This window comes from Barbatula barbatula (assembly GCF_947034865.1).
Source record: "Barbatula barbatula genome assembly, chromosome: 7".
Lineage (NCBI taxonomy): Eukaryota > Metazoa > Chordata > Actinopteri > Cypriniformes > Nemacheilidae > Barbatula > Barbatula barbatula.
The window spans coordinates 5,031,833-5,054,446 of record NC_136770.1 but is presented as its reverse complement, the minus strand read 5'-3'; the positions used below and the strand labels follow the sequence as shown (position 1 = coordinate 5,054,446).

Here is a 22,614-nt window from a genome sequence, read left to right as displayed (position 1 = left end):
ATTTAGCTGCTCATTTCCTTTAAACTTTAAATAGAGTCATTTCAGTAGATGCAGCCGTCACAGATGTTTTAAATGCTCTAAATTGTTTGACAGATTTTTCTGTGTAATATGCAGTTATATAACAGCAGTTCCCGGAGAGTAGCTCCGTTTGTGCTGAATACTGATTGTATTCAGTTTTTATGGTTTTCCTTTGTAATGATGAAATGCACTTATGAAATATGTCTGGTTAGACAGAAAGGTATCATGGGAAAAGTAAATGGTAATTGGCCCCTTTGAAATTCATGACGACAAAACTGCAAGCCTGATTTTGGTATCATTTATTTTTATATTCTTTAAAGGTCATCATCCGTTCAGTTCCCAGGAACATATACTGATAAAATGTACACCTTGCACTGCAGGTTGCATTTGATAAAAGCAAATGCATATATGCAAATGTAAAAATGTTTACATTCACCTGTATTGCTATTTTACTCTTTATTTGCTACTAATATTGAAATGTTCATACTATGAAATCACTTGTGCATGGATGGCTGAATTGTCTTCACCGCCCGTGCCTGAAATATAATTTTTTTGCAGAAATTCTACCAAGTCACAGTTTAAATGCAACACTATATCTCTTACTGCAGCTTTGAAATCTGCATAGAACAAATTAATCAGTTTAACAGTCTATCACGTTTTTAGTGTAGTTAGAAAACTACAATAAAAATAAACTTATAATGGCATTTCTTCCCAGCTTCCAAGTTTTTTAAATTCAAGAGCAGACATAATATACATTGACAAAAAGATGCCATTTTAACCTAAATGCCTGTTTTGCACCTTGGCTGTAACCACCAGCCAAGCGAATACAAAGGAGAGCCTGGGCCGAGAGGAAAGCACTAAGCACTGACATCACTTTCCCACCAGGGCAAAACATCCTGCAACATGCCTTTCTATAGGAGAAACTGTAAAAAAAGGCGGCATAAAGCACTTGATTGTCAGTTTAAATTAAGACAGTTGGATTCAACAGTTATCCGAATTGGTGGTGATGTTAACATTCGCCCAGAGCTGTCGACATTCACTGCTATAATTTAATTACAAATAAATTAAACAAGAAATCAGATCTTTACATCACAGAAACATGAATTTACAATTGCAATTTCGTGTCAGGTATGTTAAATTTTTTTGGGTAAAATTAAATGCAAAGCTCATCATAATGAATAAACGGTTTGCCAATAACTTTACTGTTACAGTATAAGATGATTACGGTATAAGATTCATTGATGAGTAGTCAATACAATATTTGTGTTTTTACCCCAAAATTCAACATAACAGTCAAAAGGTCCTATGAATATAATTATTGTTTTTCAACATTTTTCCATATTTGCAACTTCTGTTTGTTTGGATGCAGTATGAAAAATACATAATTGCCGTGGCCCATTTTGTGCAAGTGAGGCGAGTAAGCGCTGTTGCATACATATGCATTAATAGCATCATCAAAGTACAACATTTTTAATGGTTTTACAGCTCTGGTTTAGTTTGCTGTAAAAACAAAATGCGACTTGATGTGATCTTTATGTTTTTTCTTTCCATTTTTCTTTCATCACACTGTTCTGATGTGCCTGTTTGTTATTAATATTGTAGCGTCACACACATTCCGTGTTCATTGGCGGGCAGAGAGCAATATCGCAAGATTCTTGTCAAGTTGCGTTTTGTTGGAACTTGATGTAAGAATGATTAAATATTTTATACATTCGGGACTTCAAATGAAAGTTAAAGTTAAGTGCCTGCACCTCTCAGACTATCTGCGTATGTTTAGTCTTGATATTTGTCTGTGTCATCATGGAGGATCCATGGAGTGCTGCATAAAAGCCATAGGTTCTCTTGTACCTTGACATGCTGTGCTATAATGTTTGAGATCAAACTCCATATAAAGCAACGAATGCTCCAAATACCCTCTGAAACATGGAGAGAAACAAATATTTCCCTGAAATCAACATGACCTTTTCTCAGTGTCTAAAAGTGGCAGAGAACTTTAAGAAATGCTGTGTCAATATTGGGTTATTTGTTTGGCAAATATGATGTCATAAGTCACATATCTAACAGGACACTCTCGAGCTCTTACCCTCCCCACTTTCCTAAAAAACTAGTTTTCTCCAATGTTATTATTTATTACATTTATATCGCAGTTTGTGTCAGAGACCTTAATCACTGTCAGCATTTGAGCACCATACCAATCGCAGACATGTTTGAGTTTTCCACTCTGTGCCCATGAGGGGAAGTGGCCTGCTGGGTCTGGCTTCGCTCAGTTTCTGTGCAATCTGCTAGCGCTGTGGGCGGTGTGCCCATACACTGACGGAACTGCTTCTGTTATCAAATGGAGGCTCCGGTTTTGTAAGGCGTGTTGGTTAAGTGCTTATGCGCTTTGCAGTGTTTCTTATTTGTATCGTTGTACGGAAAATCACGACAGTGTAAATGTTTTATTAAGCTAAATTAAACTCAATGGAGTCTAATGATCCACAAGTTTTTCTTACCAGCGACCACACGTATGTTGTGATGTCAGCCATTTGCTGCTGCCCCCCGCTGGTGTATTTCCTCAGTGACTGTTAAGGGGTGTTGTTGCCAGTGGTGTGTTACGTATAACTTGAGAAATGCTCCTTTCTAAACGGCTCATTCCTAAGTTAATCCCTGAGTACACTTAGCTAGTAGACCCCCATTAACAGTTGCCTTTGACTGCACCAATTAAACACAAAATGTAGTTTAACAGAAATTTTACAGATTGTGGAAGCTATGGTGTGCTTGCACTTCCTTTCATTTGTAGGATTGTTTTTAGGGTGTGCCCGCTGGTGGTCAGTGAATTTCATTTGGGATTTTCAATTTGTGAAAAATCACTAGACTTAATTCTACATTCTTACATAATAAGTCATTCGTTTTTAAAGGTAAGTTCATAAGGAAATAAAGATATTAACGTGACATCTGAGAGATTTCCAGTCGTCCTCATAGACATCATGGTTATAGTTGTTGTCAAGGTTCAGAAAAGTACTTAAGACATTGTTAAATTGGTACATTCACTCATAGTGGCTCAATTAAATTTTTTTGAAGTGATGAAAATGCTTTATGTGCAAATAACAAACCCATAAACGACTTTTATTGATATATTCTCCTCTGTCTTGTCAGTCTATGGTGCGCCTTCCATGAGAGCACCTCGAAATATTCGGTTGGGCAAGAACGTGAAAGTCTTCCTCAATATCGAAAATATCAGACGTTTGCGAAGATCAGCTAATATACGGCTTGCGTCTTCTTGTAAACACAGAGATGCGCCTCCGGGTTGTCAGTCAGGACGCCTAGGAATCTCTGGGATGTAACCTAAATATCTTTATTTGTGCTCCGAAGATGCCGGGAGGTCTGTGGGTGTGTAGAAAATCGCACAAGTTTGATTTTGGGATGAACTTACCCTTTAACATAAGTATACATTTAAGTATACAGTTTATCTCTTGTCCCTAAAACATCATTTTGAATTAGCAGTATATTTTGTATGCTTTAAACCGTAGGGCTCCACATTCTCGTTTTAACGCCTCCACACACTGTTTTAATGCCTCACAGGGTTTCTATTCATTTATCAAGCGTTCTAGTAAACAAAACAATAAAATGGCCATTAGGTTTTTTTCAGCAGACCATCTGTTGATTATTTAGCATTACCCTATTTAAGTATCTGTAAAATTGTGATGTCATTTTTTTCTCTACTAGTAAAGTAACATTTTTATGTAATGTTGGTAAATTGAGATTGCAGCACGCTCCATCAGATTAAAGAGCAGAAGCGGCAGCCGTTAATGAGTTAGTGTGAAGCTCTGCAACCTCGGGCCATGAACTCTGCCGAGGCCGATGTGGTGCAATTAGAAATTTGTCGTCTTATTAGAGCCAACGTAAGAAATCATAAACAATTAGCGCCTTTCCCCGCTCGGTTTTTTGCTTTCTTCTACTTTTTGCGATGAAATTTCTCTCCCACACTTCCATGGAATGTGAACTCTAATTGATTTGTTGACATGCGAATCTGTAATGCCGTCCATCGCTCTCTCTCACCACACTTGAGGTCTCATTTGATTTCTCACTGGTGTTTTCTCATGCCTCTCTGTATTTCATCACTTCGCCAAGACGCACCTGCCAATTGATGCCCACATGAAAGAAACGCCAGGGCATGGAAGGCATACAAACATCCAGTACTCTAATTTCTTAACACTGCCCTAAAACTACAAATGTTAATGTGTGTTTATAATAGTGGCACAGAGGCTGTTTAGATAGGGAGTAGGCATTCCACCATGTGTTAAGCCAGTTATTTTTTTGGATGAGGGGATGACATTGACTTTTTCTGTTTACTCTGTCTGCTGTCTTGTTCCGTACACATCGGTAGGGCAGTCACGAGTGCCCTAAGCAAAAATGGAAGGATGCTGTCTGCAAACTCGCAGGGGTCGCGCACCAGCCGTGCATCTGCTATTGAGATGAATGGAAATGTTAATGCGCGGCTCTCGGCAGGTTTTATAGACCTCCTTGGCTTTAGTTTACATCACAGCTTGTAGCATGGATAAAATCAGATTCGCCTTCGCCTGCCAGAACAGGATGTTGAATAAGAAAAAATAAACTTGGTTTGTGTAGTAAGGGTCACATCTATTTGAGCCAAGATCCCAATATAGTGGTTGTGATGAAGCGTAGTCATCGTTAGCATACGCAAGCCATAACTAAATGAAAATTCTGAGGTTGTTTAGTTCATGCATTGTCTTTATTTCTGGGGCAAGAGCATTTGTCAAAATGAAACACGTGGTCGAGGAACATACGGTGGCTTTGCGGGACAGCTGGAGAAATGGGATGCTGGGATACGTAAGCCTGTCTGTGAGTCTTTCCCATGTGTGTGGGAAGAACGCGATTGGGTGGCTTCGGGGGTGAAGAGCACATTAAGAACCCTGCAGTTCTTCTGTGATGGTCCATAAGGCAGATGGACCATATCTCACGACACCTCCTTTTTGTTTTATTACAAAACTACTAATTCTTTGTTTTATTTCAATACCCAAATCCTGCCGGGGCTGGTTTAGAGACTCATGATGGCTAGAGATGGATATGATGTTAAAGACTTGCTGTATTTACAGGTACAGGTCTTTTCATCTGTATTTAATAAAGATCTTTCAAGATTTGGGACTGCTGGAGACTTAACTTACGCTATACTGTAGCTTTAGATTTACTCCCTGTAGGAAACTAAAGACCCCTCTGTCTGTAGTGCTGTAGACTGAGCGATGTCTGACTTTCTCTGTACCTCCACACTGTGAACTCAGAACTGTTTAAGGATCTCACGAGAGTCATAATGGAGGAAATAATACTTCCAGGGTTTGTTTTGTAACAGTAGGTTTTTATTATATTCTAGAGGACACTGACATGCGTAAAACATCTGGGCATGCAGTGTTAGGTGAGGTGTAATGAATCCAGTCTCTTCTTTTTGTGCAGTACTGCGGTGCAGGTGTAACTTGGCTGTCCTCTCCTCACATCAGGACTATAATAATGTGAGAGATGGATGTGCGCTGAGCTGCCCGCAGAATAAGCTAGTGGAGAGAAGATCCTATGAGCGGACAGATCATTTCTCAAACCACACAGACAGATTTCTTTTTTATCATGAGGTTAATTTCTGATAAAGCAGGGATGTACCCTGAATCTGTAATGATATAATTTTTTCATATTGGTATCACTTTATAATAACTCTCATTAATAAGAAATCAGCAAACAATATAATATGCACATCCAGGAGTTTATTCAAATGCATTTGACTGTTTTAGTGACTAATGATCCATAAAGAATTATATCAGTTAAATTGTTAGTTGATGTTATTTATGAATGCTATGCAACCTTCTTTTTAACCATAATTAAGAAGCATTGCTTTTTGCAGCTCAGTACAAGAAAAGTATTAAGAAATAATATATCTTAATAAGAAAGAGTCCCACTACACAATAACAATAAATTGTTATTGTTAATAAATTGTTATTGTTATACATTTTCTCAACAATAAAATAGTCCCATACAATATGACATCCCTGAGTTCCAAAACATCATCTCATTTTCTCAACCGATGAACACAGAGAAAGATATTTTGAAGAATCCGTTCTTTGCCACCTTTGAATACCATAGTAAGAAAAATGACAACGGTAGTCAATAGTGCCCCAGAACTGTTTGCTTTCCTACATTCTTCAAAATATCTTCTTTTGTGTTCAGATAGAGCAAATAAAATGAACAATAATTGTCCTACTTTGGTAGTCAATGGTGGCCAAGATGGGTTTGGCTACAAGCATTCTTCCAAATATCTTTCTCTGTGTTCATCAAAACAAGACATTTATACAGAATTGGAACAGTTTGAGGGTGAATAAAGAATAAAGTGAATGAAGACAGAATTTTCATTTTTGGATGAACTGCTCCTTAAACAGTTTGTCTAAGGAGCCAACAATAAGCTATGTTTACAAATAGGAAGTAGGGGTTGAAGCTATAAATACTGTTTATCTTACAGGCTGAAATATATAATAATACTTTACTGAAAACATTGCATATATTCAGTGTAGTAATTCTAGGAATTTACTTTAGTTTGTAGGCATGTGTGTCAGAAGTCAATTGAAATGTCACAGAGAGTGAACTGATGTACATCATATATAGACTTGTGGCGGTAGTACATTTTTATGTTTGATGAAGCATTTACTTTATTACGGTAGACGGTTGTATCACGGTGATGAGAAGCATTACAAAAACAGGTCAATAACATAAGCCAATATCAGTGTTATGGTGTCAAAACAAGTTTAATAACCTTTTCAAATATCAACCAATAATAGAAATAAATAGAAAGTACATCTTATTGATAATTTGTCAGGTGTTTTCTATGTGGTATTCATAAACACGTAAATGAGAGAAGTGGCATGACATAACTCACATTTCACCTTAAGTCTCCAGCCCACCGCCTACCTTATTCTTCACCACTTGAGGGTTTTCAAGGCTGTTTACATCAGAGCCCGCGAGTGCATGACTGCGCGTGCATATGACGCTTACGCAGCATAAATGGAGTGTTATTTTAAAAAGGCACATTTTCTTCGCTGTGATTTGACATGCGAACGTTCATTTTCACTACTGTGGTCTATCGTACCGTCACAAACCTAATCATACGCAGTATATGTGCTTGGGGTGTACACACAAATGTAGAATTCTCAAGCAGACATCAGAAGCCGGATGCATCTAGTCAATGGTGAACTGGGCAGTGCAGAGATGAAAGCGAGTTGGGCAAAGCATGCGAACCCTGTTATTACAGCTAATTGGCCATGCTGTTTGCTGGAGGGCCCGTCACAGTTTGACACATTAGAGGACAGGTTTCCTAGAGCCCTCTGCTAGACTGAAAGGTGGGAGAGGGAACATTTCCCTCTCCCACTGCCCTCGATGCCTTATTTATTGTGCTCTTCCTTCTCCTGGTCTGTTACGATGAAAGGCCCATGATATTGTTAGGAAGTTGTGCTATTTCATCGTGGCGACATGTTATTAGTCACGAGGCTTTTGTATGACATCAACACAAACACACATGGAAGGAGATTCAGAACAGAAGCAAGGATAAGGTCACACTACAGTGTTTCCCATAAAATTACCTTAGGGGGCGCCCCGCCCCCTTGAAGGTCAAGTTAATTTTATTTTCTATACAGCGCCAGATCACAATGAAGTCATTTAAGGTTACCTTTCCTATAGAACATGTCTATACCTTGTTATTTTATTTAAAAAACGAAATAGCATTATGGCATTTTTCTTAACATGTAATTTCATTCATTCTGTCTCTACATGGTCACACGTTTACAATTCTCCTCTCTCTCCATATCGAGTAACCACCGGATGACAGGTTTTCATAAACCATAAACCATAACGACTTGTATCTACATTTAGCATTAATGAAAGAAATGAATCATGTTTTAATCTGAGATTATTTTAAATCAGTTCTAGTTTGAATGGCATGGAAAGGCGACTTGTTAGGAACTTTGTAAGTACCTCTGCTCATGATAAATTCATTTCAGTTGTTACAGTTTGTTGTTTTATAAAAATAAAACCAATAAGACTTCTCTTTAGCACCAGAGCCTACAACACATTTTCTCAGTTACCAGGCCTTTCTATGATTCATACATACTGTGGGTATCAGATTATAAAATAGAATTCAGAAAATAAATGGCCTGATAAAACATTATAGAGACCCCCCCCCCCCTCCAAAGCTGTAAATCTAGGGGCAACACTGCACTATACATTTCTTTTATTGTAGATAAAAGAAAAGGACTTGTGTTATTTGTGATGGGCATTAGGGCTGGGCAGTATATGAAATATTCATATATTCAGAGTATTACGTTACCTGTGTTATTAACTTTGTGAAGTGAATTTTTAATTATATTAAGTTTTTTTGGGGCAATTTAGATCATAGACTGTTTTTGCCATTCATCTGTTTTAAGCAGTTATACAGTACACAAGTTGTATTTATAGCACCAATAAAACAACAGAGCAAAGCAGAAAATAAAACACGATACTGTATATATACCTTTTAAGGTATAGAAATGGATTAAAGTAATCAAATAAAACATTTGCATATGTACAAATTAAATAAAGACGAATCATAATTCAAGTTACAGACGCTATAGTCAGAAGCAGTGAGTTATTTCCTTGACTTTTTACAGACAGCAGGAATATGCTGATGTCACTTTAAGAGGAACGCAACAGATCTAGTACACTGATACTGTAAACATGCGTTGTTTTTCATACGTTTCGTCTGTTCACTTAAGACATAACCTACGATGTTTGTTAAGATTCTCGACAAGAGGGGCATGTTGACCTACTTCGTGTGTGAATTTGTCAGTTTAAGCGCAATACTTCAAAGACAACTCAATATTTGTGTCATGTCTGAGATTTTCCTTTAGCGCATTTTTTTTGGATATTCACAAACTCGTAAGCGAGTTTTCTTGTGCATCATCTTGCACTTAAATTGGCAAGGCTTGAATGAGTTTAGTTTAAACAGCAACATGTTCTGTTCAGGTATCACCAGCATAAATGACTGGTCATATTAGAGCATATCCTATTGAAATTTGTCTACTTTATTTGAATGTATAAAATGTGTATCCAGCTACAATACATTAGCTGAACTTTATCAGTCTTTACGCATTACAATTTTAACGAACTATATTATAAAACATACTAGTCAGATTTAAAATGAGCCGCGGCCCAGATATTCTTTTACATATTCAGGTCTCTCCTTCATTGAGTGTCTATATGGGATAGTGTCTCTGCTTGATCTTCAGGATGATAACTTGCAAAAGTAATAGTTCACGTCTCTTCAGGTCACATGGTCTGAAGTTTCACTCATCAGGATGAGTTTCTCACTGAACACATGCGGTTGGGGATAAAGGTTTATTTAACTATCCCTACTAGATATAGTGCCTCTTAACTTAGCTAGTCAATGAGCTTCTCAAAAATTCTGTTAGAAAATTATTATATTTTTCAACAGAATTATACTAACTTACAGCATGGAGTTCGATAGGGACGGACCCAACAAACACACCACAAGAAATAATAAGATCAACTGCTTGTTATTGACATGCTCATTATGAATGATAGATGTTGCACTCCATACAAATGACAATTTAAAAGATTATTATTTATTACCCCATCCTGGTACATGGAAAGTAAATGCTGAATGGATAAGAGGACAGCGTGTGTTTCTGTTCCTGCACGATTGAAACTCACCCCAGTCAATTGTGAGCGGAGACTCGCAGCTGCAACCGCATAATAAAACCCACGAATAAGAAACTTTATCAAACCGCAAAGAAAAGAATCTCTTTCTGTCTGTATATACCGTAATTAAGGGCAGCCCTTGAAAGACAATGGAAGAGATTGAAGTGGCCTTGCTAATTGTCTGTGGGTTTGTGCACCGTGTCTTGACTCTAAAGCAGAAATTCCCTGCTGCTGTTTTGAGAACCAGGCTTGAATAAACCTGGAGAAAATGGCTGTTGAATTATTCACATTACAAGCTACAGTAGTTCATGACAAATTCGAGTGAATATCTTATGTAAGATTATGAAACATCCAGTGTATTAAATGTAGCTAGCCTCTTGTGGTAAAGGTTGCGAATTGTAACCAACGGCCCTCCTCAACCCTCCCTTCGAAGCACTGCGAGGTCAAAAGAGATAACGTTTTTAAGAAACACGCTTTGTACAGCAGTTTGTCCATTTAGGGCTACTGTAAAAAACAACATGGTGAATTTCAAGCAATGAAATGTCCACATGCACCCACGGTCATCCTGAGGTAATAAAACGCTTCATTATGGAAGGTCTTACACCTCTGAAGACACAGTTATAAATGTATTTCTTACAATAAATCCTTTAAAAATGACACAATGGATCTTTAAATAAATCTGAGAAATAAATAATCATCATTTGGATTCCATTTAATCTCATTGCTTTCCGGGAGAAACAATTGAGATATTAAAGACATTTTTTATGAAATTAAAGAGAATCCCGCTGCAGTTTGTGCAGTAAGGAGAAACTGGATTGTTTCCCCTCAGAAGTCATGATTATATGCTAAGCCAAGAGGTTTTTATGTTAGACTCATGTCTTTCTGAGTGGGTGTATGATTATGAAGTGAAATTGCCTGCTGTGATTAAAGGTGACCTATATTTTCTGAACAAAAGATTTGTCTATTTAAACGTTGCCCCCCAGTAGCTGCGGCAGTTTGAGTTTGACAGTCTTTCAAACCACAGCACAAATGTATAGCATACAGGTGCATGTGTCTATACTAACATCCCCTCAGAGCAAACATCTTAATCTGGAAACAAACTGACGTAAGACGGTGCACACGATAATATTATATCTACAAACGAACCCCACATCACGTCTGGTTTCAGGTGGTATGAGTTATAGACATCAGATCTTGCTAGAAATGATTCTCTCCTTGGGTAAATAAGAGATCTATTTGCTCTTAACAAATCATATATTTTTACTAACTCGTTTTTGGCCACGAGGTTTTTATCAGAACTGAATGTTTAAAATATTCATACAATACTGACCCATACTTTAACATGACTGTCGCTGCGGTGGTCGTGAACTCGCTGACAGCTCCGGCGGTGTCTACATCAGAGAGACAAAAAGCATGTCGACCTTTCGGCCTCGACAGGTGTGCTGGTGTACGGCACTGTTACATGAACAGTGAGTAGTGCTGAGGGTATGATTGAGTTGCAGAGCATAAATTCCGACAGTTTTCGACAGGGTTGTGTACGCAAAAGACAGAAATGCCTCATATAGCCTTTTTATCACTTTTTATAACTATAGTGTATTAACTAGACATACTGTATCATGGTTGAGTAATGTTGTCAAACGTGTAATTGAACTATTTAATGAAAAATATAAGAAAACTGTGCCAATATCACTGATGTTGAGTTATTTAAGTGGCCTTTGGGTTTTATAACATGTCATTCCTCAATCAATAAATCGATTTATTCAGAATAATATGTAAAAAAAATTGTTGTGTAATGCCAGAATGTCAGTGAGACTTTCCTCAAATGGATATTACTGTACAGCATCTGACTTTCTTCTGTGGAACACATTAGGATATTCTGAAAAATGTGTCTTTACAGTGAAAGTTATTGGGGGTCAGTATCATCTTTTGTGTCCTGTAGAACAGTGGTTAAACTGTGCAACATATTCCATCATACACGCAGAACCGGCAGATGACAGATTTACAGAATCACAGAAATTATAGAGCTCTAGATAAAAGCTATATGGACTCAATGCTGCCGGGAAACTATTGCAAAATAGACTACAACTAAGTAAATTAGCTCCATTAATTTAACGTCACACACAAACAAGGACAAACACACTTCACACAAACAAGCCGCTCTGTCTAATGCACTTGCAAAACGTGCAAATGCGTGAGAGCTCGCAGCACGGTGAGAGTGATTCCAAAGCATAAAGAGCTCTCTGCACTCGCAGTGCTTCAATGTCATACGCCAATGGGTCTGTGCAGCGCTGAATGATGTCGAACACACCTCTTGTTTTACACTTCAGACAAGATCATGATCCTCACAATTCCATTGAAATGTGGATTAAGCACGCCTTCAAGATCGATCGCGATTTAAGATCGTCAGATGGCCCACCCCTGCTGGAAGTTTTCCACGAGAATCTGGTAAAAGCCTTTTGCACCTATTGATGTTTAAATCGTTGAATATGGGGCGTGTATTCCAGGTGGCACACTTTTTTGATACTCGTCATTTATGACTCATCCAAAGAAACTTACAATGCACAACTTGCAAATACAGTCCCACTGGAGCAATCTTGATTAAGTGTCTATCGCAAGGGCACAGTGCTGATACGGAAGCTTTCCACATTTTATGGGTCCGCCCTAGCCGGGCTTCATTGTGCTGCCGGCGCAGAATGTTAAGCACCACAACACCACCACCAGCCTTTGTGTGTTATGACAGCACACATCCTCACTGTAATACCTGTCTCTTTACTCACAGCAGAGGTGGCCTCCTTAAAAAAACAGAGCCGTGCTTTTCAAAACCATTCGCTTGAAATATAAAACAAGAGGCGGACATGACTCTTCCCTACCCTGATGAGTGCTGTCTCTGTAAGCTGACATCAATAGACCCTCATTCCCTCCAGTGGTGTACACAAGGACAGGCCTGTGCATGCAGATGGAGAATAAGTGTCTCGGAAATCGGAGCTGCGCTCCGGGATGCTCGTGGGCCACCTATAGCGTGAAGTCTGGATGCTGCAAGGTTCCTCTCCCGTATCACAGCTTGGAATCTTTCTCCACGCTGACTGGGGAGTGAGAAACGCATGAATAAGCATGGATTATTGTGTTTAAGAAGAAAGAGTGTTGTCAATGTACTTACCATGTAAGTTACATACAGTAGATGATGCAATATCCTTTAAAACAGGGTTTACAAAACAAGATGATGGTAATGTACAGAATATGATACGGTACAGTAAACATCGTACATCTGCAGTTGTATATTATAGTTTCTGTATGTTCAAGCAAGTGTATTGAGGCGTATGTGGTATTGCATGATGTGGAACGAGTGCATTGCTGCTTCGCATTGAATACCCATTTTAGTGATTAAGTCATCTCACATGAACCTTTGCTTTGCATAGCTGTGTTATATACCATGATATATAGCACAATCTACTTGCTTTTCTACAAACATGTGTTATATTGCCCTAGTTAGAGTGACTTTTCCATTGTGAGACCGGGATTCTGTTCCCATCATGGTTCGTCAAAAATATGCCCTTTAATAAATGAAGCTGTTCATTGTTCTTTAGTCGAGCACAGATGCCAGAGGTGGTCAGGCTTTGATTGGTCAACCTAACAGAAATGTCATGTGACTCTGTAATTACCCCACATGTCATGGAGAGAGAGAGAGAGAGTACATAATTAGGGGAAGGGAAATCTTAATGCATTGTGTGATGGCTAATGGCACATCCTCTCCGTGGTCAGCATGGGTATAAATCAAGGGAATCTGTTGCACTCACACAGTGGGGTGTGTCGTCCTTCACATTGATTAACATTATGAATTCATACACTGTCTCTGTCTGCTGCATCCTCTGGCCCTGGGGAACCAAGTGCTGTATCAGAACAGATGTGAACTCACCCTATATCACCCAGAGACAAGATCCCCTTTGTTTGTGCCACTGAGAGAGCTTATTTTCTATATAGGCATTTGCAAATTTAGTGGATCTGTGTGTAATAAAATCTATATACAACGCACATTTTTGTGTAAATACATGAACCTTTGTCTCTGTAAGTAAACTGGGCATTTTTTTTATGTCCGCTGAAGGTATATCTCACAGCCTTACGCAGTCATTGATATTATTCATACTAACAATAATAGACCCATTTCATTCAAATAAAAAAACTGTTAGAACCTTTTTTTTCTTGAGGACCTTTTTGTTTCCTTTCTCGAAAGGAACAGTACATGACTAAACACATTAATAGCCGACTTTAGTATCTAAAAATTGAGCAATAAGTATCTATGAATTTGTCCGCTGGTCTTTATGACAACATAAACACAGACATGATGATCAAGAAACCCGATGTGAAGCAGAGAAGGTTATTTGACTTTATTTGAATGTGCATTACGTTATTCTGCTTGTAACAAGCATGGCTTTCTATCAAATAATTACATTGTCATGCATGTTTATTAGAGTTAGGGCTTTTTTTGGGAAGAAACCACAAACTGGCACAAATGTATTGCCGATCAGTTGAGGGGAAAATGTTTGATGGCAGCATGCTGTGATTGAGAATCAAAGTGACATATTCCAGGTCCTAGAATTCGGTTCCCGAATGTTCATGATCATATCAAACATTACAAAAGACAGTTACTTAGAAAAGTAGTACTGTCAAAAGATTAATCGCATCCAGAATAAAAGTTTGTGCGTTTACATAATATATGTCTGTGTATTGTGCATATATATAAACACATACCCATACATGTATACTTATTTAGGAAATATTTACATTTAATTATTTATATTTACCAATATGTTTCTTAAATAAACAAATGTATGCGTATGTTTTTATAAATATGCAAATTACACAGACGTAAACACAAATTTTTAATCTGTATGTGATTAATAACGATAATACATTATTTGAGGAATCAAGTTACCCGATTAACCGAATTACAGAAAACGGGCAAATACGGTTACTCTGCAAAGAGTTATATAATTTCACAAGCGCTGATAAACATAAAAGACTGTATCTGGTCATGTATTTGGCCATTTGCAGTAATGTGTAATTTAGCAAACCAGATTACTCTCAGATTATGTCATTTCCATGAACACAATCCCTCTCAGCAAAAAGGATTACACAGAACAATGTTGCTGGAAAATAATGGCATAGTGTGCAAAACATTGGTGATTTGTTTATCATTTTTAGCTTCCTTTTAGCTGTCCAGACAATCCCAACTCGTTCTCGTTCAATTAACAAACCTAGTGTACATCTACATCATTCAGATGGATAATGTAGCCTTACTGACATATTAAGATCATTAACATTCTAAACACACAATGTATGTGTTTCAAGGCAGACCTGTGTCAGTTGTGCTAATCCTTCTCTCACTGACACCGGGCGATTGGGTAATTTTTATTGTTGAGTCTTGAACACAACATCTGGTTGCCGTTCAGCAGGGACATTGTGATATCTCCATTTTCCAAAACATGCTCATTATGAGCCAAAAGTAGAGCTGTTTTTGCTCAGTTGTCTGTTTCTATTCTAAGATTCTCACACATTGGATTTCTGTTCAGTTCCAGCAGGTGCTATTGTCCTCTCAAATGGTTCTCAAGATTGAAACCTGCCGGATGGATGTAGAAAATGTCTTTCTTGAAGTCAGCAGCTGCTCATGTGCTGAGGTTTGTAGTGAAACTTAATCCAGGGTGTAATATTACGTGACATGACCATAATACTATTAGAAACCAAGCACTGTGCCTTCAGGTTGAGCACGTGCACTTTTTCATTGTTTGTATGAGAGTACTGTCCTAAGAGTGTGTAAAGTGTCCAATTTCTAAGATTAATTCAAGTTTTTTTACATTACGTTACGTTGATTGTTTTTTGCCGAGTTTAGGAAACTAACAGACGATTTGACATTTTTATATTTTCATTATTTAGTGTGTTTATTAGGATATTTCCTTGTGGGAACTGTTGACTGTATGTGGTTTCAGGGTTTACTGTCCTTGTGGGAACTGTAGGCGCACAAACACACGCACACATATTTTCATGCGCACTGCAGTTGCGTGAAGCGAGTGTTGATCTGAACTGTGGGTGGCAGCTGGTGGAAATGGGTTAACGCTGTCTTTATTTAGAAACAGTTCATCTGCATATGTCCCTTTCTTTGGAAAAAATGTAACTCAGGAATCCCGCTGCCGTAAATGAAAGATGAATGTGGGTTTATCCGAAAGCGGAGAGTCCAATAATCTGCTTTTATGTGTATCGAGAGAGATGGTGAAAAAGATAGAGATGCTGTCTGTTGGGTTCCTTCCTGGCAGTAGATTCTCTTCTTTAAAGAGCTCCTCTATGAAGCCAAAGTTTAATGAAAACTGATACATCTGTAATTTTACTCTGCCTCATTTTTCTTAGTCAAAACCCATTAATTAATAGTCCAAGCACTTTATCAAGAATACCCAGCAGTCCTGTTTAGAGGTAATTGCTTTCTGAAGGGAACATGTATGTTTGACAGGTGGTGCTGGGGTTTGGGCATTAGAGCTGTTCCGTTGCTAAGATGCAGAATTAATATGCTGCCATTGTACATTATTGGTGAAAATGTAAGCGGCATAGTGGTGTTTTAATTGATCCTTTCATGCGATAAATGGAGCTCTGCTTTGCTGGAATCATTTATAGAGGGAAGTTATTTTTGTTTAGTATCATTTTTACTATCATTTTAAGTGCCACTGTTGTTTCTGATACATGCATAAAATATCGCTTTACTGTACTTCCATCAGCATGCTAAATTCATGATAGACACTAGGGTTGGGCCGATAGACAATGCCATCGCCGATGGCTGACAGACATCACGATGGTGAGCTTTATTACTGTAAGACCTGTTTCCGCGCAGCTCGCGTTGTATAAAGAAAACTCGCGTCTGCGCAGCCTGCGTAGTATGAAGACGATGTACACGTGCCTCACTTTATAACGAGATCCATCACGATGTTTCAGTGTAGACATCGTCTGATGCCAATAAGATAGACATTGCCTAACCCTGATAGAAACCAACTACTGGTGTTAGGAAATAAAAATTCACCTTTGAATGGCTTGAATTACAAAAAATATGACACAAACAGCATGCATTTTTAAACAACAAATGTATTGCTTACCATTAAAGGGAAATGATGCTCATTTATTTATATTGTTTCAGAGATATTTGTGTCAGCTAGTGAAGTCGACTGAATTGGAAGCTGCCGAGTCAGTTATTCGCAAAGTAAGATTGTGAATATGTAATCTAACATCTATTTGCTTCCACTTGTAAGCATTTACATGCTATTTAGTCGGTATATTGAATCTAAACGAAAGAGATCTCATTGCTTTGAGCACATTGGTGACACATTTACATGTCGGCATTTCTAATTCTCCTGCTGCTTTTTGAACCATGAGTGTCAATACTTGAGTCCCTTGATATTTTGAAGTCTAACACAAACCACGTATTTGTTATATTTGACACCCTGTTTGTTTGCTAAGCGTTATCTTTACAGCAGCTAGCAAGTCAGACAAACTGTGTCCGTGTTCAGAATCAGTCAGCATATTGTACTAAGGAGGTCTTTATCTCAACAACAACTTTACTGCCAGCCAGTCTGTCTATCTACTTCATAAAAAACAAACCAACCCGTTTTAATGTCCCTACTGCCCTCAGTTACCTGTTGGTCTGGTGCCAGCAAGGAAAAAGGAGAGGCCATCCCATTTACCTGCACAAAATCAAACAATGGTTCCCTTCTCCGATTGGCTGGGGAGATAAAGCCCCTCCCTCTGGCCTTGTTGTAATTCAACACCTGCTTGATTTTCCCTGTGGCTGAATTAGTCTCGTTCACAGTCTCAGAAAGCGTCCGTCTGTCCCCAGAGACACTAGCGCTTCTGTCCCAGCTGAGAACTGAGATAGAGCAACGCTGTCCTCTCAGTGTCAGGTATATGGATCAGTCTGTTCTTCTGCGCACGTACAGCTGCCTTCCTCTTCAGGACTACGTTTTGTTTATATGAGGATTTTCCATAATTGCTCAGATTTCCTTGGGTGACTTTTCTTCGCATGGGTAAGTGATGCACAGCCATTGCATGTCTGCCTACCTTTTCAAAAACACAAGTGGGATTTTTATATTTTGCTCAGTTTTTTATGTATGAACTTAATGCAGTTGTTATTTCAGATCTCTTTTCACCTTTATATTTACACTATTATATTTCAAAATGACATCAACAAATAATTTGCGCTTAAATGATTGTCTTATTAGAGCTTGAGTGTCTCTCATCACACTGTTTGTACAGAAAAACGCCAGGGGTTAAGAGGAAACCAGTAAAAGTATCACAGCCATCCTGTGGCAAGAGATTTTATCAGTGTTTATCTCTGTTCTTTACTCATTCGCATAATATCCACCTGAGAGGTTGTGATTGTTTTAAATGGTCAATTGAATGTGTTATTTATGTTAAGAATAGGAGTATGAAATTAAACATTGTGTTTCCTCGACGTTTTAATTTACAGTCAGTGATATGTGAGGGAAACAGTTAGATGCTTTAAAAACTATAGTGGAGTCCAGATATTATAGAATAATAGTGAAAATGCTTTTTTTTATAATTGTAGACTAATGCAAATGATATTCAGTAAAACAAATGAAGCATAAAAGGATTTATACAAAATTTTAAATTGGTTTATGGGTTGTGCATGTCTTGGAGATGGCATAGACTCCACAGGTTTGTTCAAAAACGGTTGACCGGTTGTCCATCACAGGTTTGCCAAACTTTTTTGTTGTAAATCACTCTTTTAACTTTTCGTCTGTGTTTTGGAGCCCACTTTAAAAGAAAGTGTATTGCATTGTTCGTAACACATGTAGGAGTCCATTATTCACCAGGTGGTAACAGCGAATATGACTTCACATATCGCCGCAACAACAGGCCGGTATAGAATGAGCTGGGCAACTTTTCCTCTGCTGTGATTGAATAGCCAATCCGAAGTGTCTTTTTGGTGAGAAGTCAGCAGGAACAAGGCTGTCTGTCACACTTTGTTCAGCAGGGAATGCATTTGTGTCCCCAGGGAGCGATTCTATTTCACACAGAGAGCCTTGCGTATTTCAAGCATACCATTGTCTCGTCTAATCCCACAGTCCTGCCCTACTGCAATGCCATCCATTCAGTCACTGCCAAGATTTCTTACTCCCTCTCTTGCTTTCTCACTTTCCCTTCACACTCTCAGTGGTTGCATGTTGCTACATGGACCACCAACGTGCAGCTCTCATTCGTAATAACAGAGAAGGAGGTTTATGGGAGGACATCAGTGAGAGGAGGCTTTGTGCTTCTGTTTACTCCCCAGATGGGACAACAAAAACAATAGTTAGATATCTTAACCTCGCTGACCCTTTGAGCTCAATCTGTGAGCTCTACTATTCTTCCACTGATCCACTGGCCCACTCGAGTGGGGTGTTTTATGACTGTGAGGTCACCCTTTCGAGCCTCTTTGTGTATTTGTGTGCCCACCGTGGCTCGTGTCCATTCAGTTTGAGGTTGGAATGCAAAGGAATTTAAAAACGTGGTTCACTTTGTGGCTCTGTGTTGTTTGCTTGAAGAACTATGTTTTTGGTCTGTTATGGTGGTCTTGTTGGTATTAAGTGATTTGTGTGGCTTATGTAAACTCAAAGTTGTTTTTTTTTAACTAAGGAGGTTTTAAATACCTATCCATTAGCAGTCTGATGAAGATGTCTATGAATAGCATTCAGAAACAGAACAGGAACCATTTTTTGCAGTATTTTGCTTGCAAATACACCTTTGGTAGCAGAACACAAGACTCGTTTTGACCGACACTGTGAAATTGTAAGTAAATGCAAGAAAAAGTTGATTTGGTGCAGAGCAAGTGTCTGCTACATGATGAATTGTTTCATGGATGCGTCCCCTATGTTACATTAGAGGATGGACACATAATACACTCACGGTGTCCGGGGGTTTCCTCAGATTGTTTCATCTCGCCTGGATGTGAATGAATCCACTATGAACTATGGCGGCTGTAATTTGTTTGCCGTATAATGTCTCCATTTGCTGTTTATTGCTCTCTTTGATGGAGATTTCAAAGTCAGAGTTCCTCTGCCATGAGTCTCTGAAGAAGAGTTCAAAATAAATCAAATTCAATTAGCATTTGAATTTCTGTCGCTGTGATTTCCAGTAAACTGCATCTTTGCCACTATTTCTGTTATCTCGTGTTGAGGGGAGCAAAAGGTGTTAGAGTTTAACTTCATTTTTCCGAGCTGCTACTTTCAGTTATTTGGTTTTAAAGCGGCGATACAATCTTTCAAATCAACCGTCTTCCCTTCCTTTGAAAACTTCAAAAGCTGATGTGTGAGACGGCAAACTTTGATCTTCTTTGACCGGAGAACTTTGATTGGTTACCAGCTCTGTACTTTTCCCCTTATGAAACAGGAGACATCTGCTATAATTATAGTGCTCAGACGTCCTCAAACATTCTGGCTAGGATACTTTCTAAACCCTTAAACCCCTTAAAATACAATTCTGCAATTAATTCAGTCTGAACCACTTAACTATTTACCAAACAGAGTTTGAATCAACTCCATTAACTTTTGGTCGTTGTTAACTTCAGACTTTCAGATGAAACTTTTTCAAGCGCCTCCATTGACTTAAGATAGGATGCTTAGGGGCTTAAACGTTACTGTATCGCCTTTATTACATCGTTACAATGCATTTTTATGGATTTAGTTTCGTGTGGTTCTTTATTTTAACCATATAGAGCAGTGAATCGCAGCCTTTTTTGCTTAAAGGGGTCATATGACACGGCTTAAAAAAATATTATTGTTTGTTTAAGATGTAATGCAATGTGTGTACACGATTTAAGGTTAATAAACGCTGTATTTTCCACATACCGTGCATGTTTGGCCTCTTTGCTCCGCCTCTTTGAAACGCACTGATTTTGGACAAAGCTCTGAAAAGTGAGGTTTGCTATGATTGGCCAGTTAACCTGTGCGCAGTGATTGGTCGAATACTGTGCGCAGTGATTGGTCGAAGCGCGTGACGGAAATGTAACCTCTTACCATATTTGGAACATCAGGTTCCAGAGCAATTATATTGACAGGTACGCCCACATTGCTTGCGTTTACAAGTCGTACCATGAACTGACTTAGATTTGTGGGGGTGTGGTTACACAAGGCGTTTCAGGCAGGTCTGGGTGAGCTTTCGCTTTTAGATCGAATGCATCTTTTGTTCCGATACTTAAATTTTTGCAATTTTACGTGTCTAATACATGCATGGGCAAATTATAATACACCAAAGACAAAGAAAAACATGTAATCGTGCCAAATGACTCCTTTAAATCACACTATTGTCAACAACAGTAGTTTTTTAACTTTTCTTTTTTCTTTTGGTTGGTGGTGTTATTTTTCTGATGTTTGATTTTAAAAATTATGAATTTCAATATTTCATAAAATGACAAAAACTGTCCCCCTTCGATCGATCTTGGCCTCCCCCCGAGGGTGCCACAGCTCCCAGTTTGAGAACTACTGGTCTACAATATTTAAACAATAGATATGTAGATTATAAAAATAACCAAACATGAAAAATCATGATTTTTGATTGTCATATCCTATTTTAATGCTTGTTTAGTCTTTTTTTATTTGAAGCTACATTAAATGTTTGTTCCTTCCCCGGGTTGAGAAACACTAACACAGAGACACATTTGCACTACCGGAACACCATGGTTTGTTGGTTTCCAAGGCTATCGTTCATTGTCTTATTTACACAAAAACAAAGTCAAAAGCTTGCCAACGCTGCCGTTTCCTTCAGGAATTTAAAATCTAGTTTTATAACTGACACCGTATTTAAATGCAGTGCTGTTTTGTGTGTTATTTCTTAACTTTGGTACTCCGTCACGGATGTCTGGCATCTTCGTTGACGTACCTGAAGAAGTCTCGATTCTGAAGTGTGTGTTCTGGTGTGTTTGTTCGCCACCACCGTGGCACAAGTCTGTGCTCGTCCTTCGAGTGTCTTCGGAAGGATTCTGACAGTAGCATTGCTAAGAAACCGTCTCTGTTTTCTAAGTTGACTGTAAAGCCAAAACTGGAGGATTAGAGTGCTGGAAAGGTGTATGAATGCCGTTTGTAGACAATAGGAAACTCCGTCACTGACTCTTTAAAAGTTTATACAATGAACTGTACACCATAATGGGTTAAGGTGCTTTAGCCGAACAACAGGTGTCCCTCTCGGTGAAAGCGCTTTTCTCTACATGGGTCGTAATGAAAGGTGTCATTCATATCCCCTTTGTGTTATACAACCTTTTTTTTGACACGCCCTGCAGCCATGAAAAATTAGCACTGTACGGATTTAATGTGTTTACGAAAGATTCAAAGTTCTCAGCTGTTGATGTCACAGAAAGATTGACCCCGGAGAAACCTTTTTATCGGTAGACATTCCGGCTTGTTTTCAGCCTCTGGGTATGTTTGCAGGAAACACGTCTAACTTCGAGCAAATTGTATGCGACATCTAGCTGGAAAAACAGAGCAGCGTGTCGTTTATTAGGCGCCCATGTTCTACATTTATACACTTGAGGAAATAACTTATCATTCTTATGATAAAATTATTATCCATATTTATTGTGTGACTTATCTGCCCCTGACTGACCACCAACATATGCAAATCAGTCAGATTTTTTAATGCCTTCATTAGATATCCTTCCAGGATGGATGGCGGACCCCTAGTTCCACCTCACGTATACACAAGCACCAAAACACAGTGCTGGATTGAGAGCAATCTAACCTCCTGCTTAAACACAAAACGCATGTAAATCATGTAAAACAGATGTATTTCTAGCCACTCTGAATTCTTTCTCATTTATGAAAGTTTATCATATTTATCTTTATTTGTACT

At 38.4% G+C, this 22,614-nt stretch overlaps 1 protein-coding gene across 2 annotated transcripts in view; it reads left to right on the top strand.

Annotated features, from left to right (window-relative positions):
* Positions 1–22,614, top strand: part of ptprfa (protein tyrosine phosphatase receptor type Fa) — a 146,632-nt gene that overhangs the window by 7,547 nt on the left and 116,471 nt on the right. The window contains exon 1 of one of the 2 annotated variants that reach the window (XM_079460916.1): positions 17,557–17,795. The exons of the other annotated variant lie outside the window; for it this stretch is intronic. The gene's annotated coding sequence lies outside the window, so the exon portion shown is untranslated. Of the gene's footprint in view, positions 1–17,556; positions 17,796–22,614 lie in introns of those variants that run through there. 2 annotated transcript variants of the gene reach the window in all.